This window comes from Barbus barbus (assembly GCF_936440315.1).
Source record: "Barbus barbus genome assembly, chromosome: 25".
Taxonomy (NCBI): Eukaryota; Metazoa; Chordata; class Actinopteri; order Cypriniformes; family Cyprinidae; genus Barbus; species Barbus barbus.
The window spans coordinates 7,488,598-7,495,041 of NC_136753.1; positions in this window are offsets into that span (position 1 = coordinate 7,488,598).

Sequence of the window (6,444 nt, forward strand, 5' to 3'; positions counted from 1 at the left end):
AATACTTATGGGGTCTGACTACAACACATTTCACATTTTTCACTCTAGAACAACAATGCTACATTTCAGCAGGTTATACAGATAACAGCTGATATATGACAGAGTCAATAGAAATGCCTCTTTAACCTGCATATATGATATTGATATTATAACAAAATACTTAGTGATAATAAACTGGTAATATAATATATGTTTAAAACAATAAAACACATTTTCATTACTAGAAATAAAATAAACATTCAATTAAAATAAAATATAAAAACATTTCTTATTTTTAATTAGTATATGTACTAAAATAACTGAAACTAAAACTGAAATAAAAATTTATAAAAACATATAAACACTAATAAAACTGACAAAAACACACAACTAAAATTTGAACTGAAAATGAGAAACTAATTTAAAATATTAACAAAACTGTAATAAAAACTGTTATGTAATATCATATATATTGTAAAAAAAGCTAATAAAAATAATTAGTTAATAAATAAAAATACTTAGAAGTACTCCTACTTTTTTTTAGGTGTAGCATGCATGCTGTGTACACAGTTTGATTTATATGACCCTGTGGCAAATGTATTGACGGAGACGGTTGGTTGTAACATGTACGTATGGTTGCCAGGAAGCATAGTTTGGTTGGTGATGAATGATTATACTACACTATAGAGGTGAGTCAGTCATATAATACTAATAAAACATGAACAGCTGGATGAAACATAGCAAAAAACATCCACATATTGACTGTTTCAGTTAGAGATTGTCGTTATCTGGCGTTTATCTTCCAAAAAAATCAGGGTAACACCCTCCTCATTTGTGTTGGCGTGAGATCAGTTAGCAAATGTCCGTTTCTTGGCACTGGAATGCTGATTAGCTTTGATTAACTTGTGTTTTTGTCAAAGATGAAAAACCCAAAAGTCGGCTTGGTTCTTGGAAAGCATCTTATTTATGCCAGAAGCGAATACTATTTTGTCTTCACGCACTAAACCTTTATTCCTCACCGAACATGAGCCCCTCGACTCTCACCCGGGGCTATGGTTGGAAACATGATCCTGGGGGATGTGCGTTTTGAAGGAGGGCAGCTGCCCTTTTTAAAGGCTGTAGATGAATGATGGGATTAGATGTGGTATATACGGATGTGCATGTGTGTTTACGAATGTTCAAGCTTAAGACGTGTGTCTTATTTAATTATATGTGATAATTTGAACCAGTAATGGTGACTTCCATTTATCCTGTTTATTTACAGTACAGCGCCTCTAATTTATTAATTAGAAGTGATTTTGTATGTCATTTCAATCTTAATTCTCACCCTTCATTCCACACAGAAATATGATATGTTTCTAAAGAGGATCTGAAGAGGATTTTGTCAAGTGATTAGTGGAAAGAAGAGCTTGTATCAAAGCGAGTGAGTCGGTATTCACTTATCACACACGCGAACACGCATGCAAACACGTGCACATACACACACACACTGTACTGACAGACGGGCAGGTGCTTGGACATTCTTTCTCCACCTGCAGTCCTTCTAACATGCTAGTAATCCCCTAGTGTAAAAGATTACACACGCACTTCCTCATTTGGCCCTACATGCATCTAACTTTGCCCACAACATTAAATATCCTTCTTACTGTTGATTCGATTGAATTGATTATAAGGGATGGTTCACATGCATTGGGTCTGTGAAGACAGGTTAAGGATAATTTATTGTCAGTCCAACTATGTTATAGAGAAGCGGCAATAAAACTCTGACTTGACAGTATGAGATCATCTACTATAAAGTAGCGTACATGCTAGCCCCATGCTTATCTAACATAATTTAGGGCCACACATTTTTCTCAGGCATTGTGTGACGAGCATGACCAGGCAATCAGAAACATATTCTGATGATGATAATAATGATAATCCCACAAACTGACACTTCCACCGTGTTTCTTCAACAATGGACTATTTTGGCCCTGTGGACTTTTAGAAAATACAAATTTCACACTCTCACTATCTTATTTTATTTAGAGGAACTGTGTATTTTTGTAATGTAAATTCCCACCACAGAGTTTTTTCATTGTTAATTTTGCATTGTGTTTAACAGTATTCTGTGGTGAAAATGAAATTTTTGTTTCGGTTAATTTCAAAGCTAGGAGTTTATGTTTCCTAAATATACACAATTATGTAATATTTTCATTCTTTTGAATTACAGCTGGAAATAACGTACCATTATTGTTCTTCACACATCACATATCTCATCTCAAGCATGCATTGACACTGATAATTTTATAAAAATAACATATTAGGGTCAAAACTGTGCTGTAGGGTGGAAATAATGACACAGAAATGGGTGTTTGTAATTAAAAAAAATGGTTATAATTTTCATACTATATAAAAATAACCTTTTAATATAATTAGTGAAATGGGTTATGCTTATTTCACTCGTTCTTCATATCATCATACACTGTAAAAAATAAAAGCCAACTTAAAATTTTAAGGCAACCAGCTTCAGCAGATTTTTGAGTTTTCTCAACTTTTTTTTAAGTTTATACAACAAAAAGTTGAGGATCTCCCACAAAAATAAGTTGAGAGAACTCCAAAATCTGCTGAAGCTGGTTGCCTTAAAAGTTTAAGTTGGCTCAAGTTTTTTTTTTTTTTTTTTTTTACAGTGTAGTTTGAAACATGCAATAATTAATCATTTTCACAACAGATTTTTTTTCTATTAGTATTTGTATTAAATAATAGAAAGGTACAACAATAAAATCCATAAATAATGGGATTTGAAAACCAGCAAAAAATAAAATGATGAAAAATATGGGAAAAATATTGAAAAGTTGGAAGTTTGGAGTTTCAAGGCTGGAAATGTTCAAGACTCTTCTGAAAAAAAAAACCCACCAAGACAAACCATAAAGAGCAACGGAAAACATATTAGCTCATCACATGGATCAAAGTTCACTGGACCACATCTAAACATGTTTTAAGGTTCCAACATCAAAGCAAACATAAAATGTATGAAATTGAAATAGCGAAATCAGACAAAGCAAAAGCTTGTCTTGGTGAGCATTCACATGATGGTCATTGACCTCGTGGCTTTAGTGCTCCCCATTGGTGCATTAATCCCAGACACTGTGACTAATTAGCGTGATGCAAGAGAACCTTCAACTTGTAACTCACACAAATCCAATTCACGCTTATAATTTGACCTTCCCTTGGAGGCAAAGATAAAGGCTGAGAGCGCACACGAATGTCAACAGAATGAAAGACGAACCCATGCGGTCATTTGACCTCCTCACACCTCTTCTGTGAGGAATAAATCATCTCAGCAGCTCTTTCTCCTAAATGGCCCAGTTTGACAGAGAAGCATGTGTGAATCAAAACCAAAATCATGTTTATATGAGCAACCCCCAATTTCCCCTTTCGTCAGTGTAACACAATGGTTTTGTGGGCAAAGCTTCAGAGGAATCTGAGCATTGAGATGCTGAGTGAAGGTCTGAAAACTGTTTTCCCACTGATTCAGAAAAGACTTCCCATCAGGAAGAGGGAGAAATAGAACCTGGAAGTTTACACAGAGGTTTTTGCGCCTTGTTTTTTTGGTGATTTCCTGTTGCGGTCCACCCTCGGCTGAGCCGCATGAGGAAGAGAGGGCTTAGGCGAAGAAAGAGAAGAAGGAAGGATAGTGGCATAGTAAACGGAGGAGAGGGTTGAAAGATGGAGGCTTCCCCCTCCTCCTTCTTCTCCTCAGCCCCCCGAATCCAGCTGTCTAAATGGAAAGGTGGCATGGCAAGGAGGGAGGAGGAGGTTACAGTTGGAGGATGCTTATTGTTTTGTGATTCCTGTGTTTAGGGTTCGGTTTGTGTCCCTCAAACAAAGGCCCATTCTACTGGAAGGGATATCAGCAAGTCTTTGTGTTTACAGGTTTACAAGCACGCAGAACCAAAAACAAGCATCGCTAGCTACAGAACTTGGAGCGACGTGTCCACTTTGCACTTGCATTGTATCAAAATAAATATTAAAGATTACACACTCACTCTTTACTTCTTCAAATTCACTCTTCTTCCATAAGCTCTAGCAATCCTTAGAAGCTTCATCTGTTATTTTAACACACACTGGGTCTAAATCATGAAACATGAGCAGAATGAATTGTGTAAATCATTTGTTCTAATGTATATGTTCAGGATTCATGTTCATACTTTCAAAATGTCAGTTGCTATGAAAATAAAAATCACACCTGCTTCCAAACATATAAATGGTGTTTTTTTTTTGGAAAACTGATGACACTGCATTTTGATTATATCATTTACCATAATATAATTAGTTAACAAATTAGTTAAATGTGAAAATAAATTTCAGTCATAAAAAAACAGCCGCATAGTTTGTTTGTTGAGCACCAGTACTTTTCTGCAACCTATAAAACTTTAAAGTCATATTTTTTTGGCTTTTGGTGGAACAAAACTTTAAATATAATTAACTAAAATGTAAGTAGTTATAATTATAAATAGTTACAAATATAATGGGAGTGGATTATGCTAATTATTAATGGATGTTCACATGCACCCTATTTATAGTGATTGGAATTCATTAATATACACAGGTTTAACTATCAGAAGGTGAGTTTTTGGGAAAGTCCATTTTATTCGCAATTTACTCATATATTTATGCAAGTTTCATGAATTAAGTCCACAGAGAGTAAAGAAAAGATCTGGTTAACAACCATCAATGCTTCTAGCCCTTACCCCTATGTATAGTATGCATATTAAAGCAGTATTATGTCTAAATACATGTTTTTTATACAACCTGAATTTCGGAAATGTTGGGACGTTTTTTAAATTTGAATAAAATGAAAACTAAAATAATTTCAAATCATATGAGCCAATATTTTATTCACAACAGAACATAGATAACATAACAAATGTTTAAACTGAGAAATTTTACAATTGAACCTTTTCAGTGGTACGGTCCCACATATGGGATTTAGAATATTCAGTGACTTTGCATAACTGCCAAATTAAAACGGTGGTTACGCGCATTGGCTGGCGCTGAGCCAGAGAGAGACCTGCACTGCTTATATTATCACAATTATGTAGTGTTTTTAACCACATAACGCTTATTTTAAGTTTCAGACATTTAAATGTACTAGTAAAACAATACATTTAGAGCTTGTAAAACACACACAAATGTCTATGGAAGCAACAATAACAATCCATTCAAATTGAATTTGCCTGTGTTTTATTCATATCAGATACACATAGTGTAAGTAACTATAAAGTTCACTCTATTCTTCACCCTGTTTACCGGCCACTTACTTACATGTATTTCGGGAGAAATTTATTAATTCACATGCTGTAAATCCGACTGACAGGACTCTCTGAACTGCAGCGTGAACAAACATGGCGGCGCCCATCTCACGTTACAGATCACGATCAAGATAATTTATAAAGGTGTTTAAATGACAAAACACACTCATTTACACACATTTGTGAATCGGAATATCAGATTGTTCATGACATGGTAAGTAAGCTTGTGAATATATTAAATAAAAAAAGAAAAACTAAATAAAAGCGATCCATCTGTCATACAGTGTTATGGTGGCCGCGGTGTGTCACATGACAAGCATGACGCGTCGCCATGGAAACGTTGAGGGGAAATGTTCTACAATAACGGTCGCCTTAAAAAAAATATTTTTTTAGAATATTTTAAACTCACTAGTGAAAGGGTTAATGCACAAAATGAGCTCATTTCTAATTTGATGCCTGCTACAGGTTTAATGATGTGCCAAATGTTCTCTAAAGGTGAAAGATCTGGACTGCAGGCAGGCCAATTCAGCACCCAGACTCTTCTACTACGAAGCCATGCAGTTGTAATAGCTGCAGTATGTGTTTTTGCATTGTCCTGCTGAAATACACATCCTCTGGAGGGGAGCATATGTTGCTCTAAAACCTTCATATACCGTTCAGTATTCATAGTGCCTTCCAAAACATGCAAGCATAAAAACACTATGAAAATCTAAAATCTAAAATAAACTTGAACCTTATAAATTTATAGCATGACGATTCTTTATCTAAATTTTAGCATGTATAACATAACGTCATTTATAAACATGTAATTAGTGGGTTTTTCATAAAATGCCATATGCAATTTTGGACAACACTAAACGGATAATTCAACTAAAAATGAAAATTCTGTCATTATTTACATCATTTGCTTATCTTTCCAAAACTGTATGTTTTCTGTCTACTATGGACCATGAAAGGAGACATTCTGAATAAGGCTAGGGAGCCAAATAACATTGGAGTCCGTTGACTTGTGTAACCCAGGTAACCCAGGCTACACATGGGCTAAAGCTAACGAATGTGTGAAAATGCTAATGAGCTAACAAAGTATCATAAAATATGGTATTTAAGTGTCAATGTGTTCAATAAGTGTTAAAGCGTTAAGTTAATGTGTTGTTTGAAGTGCATACATGTG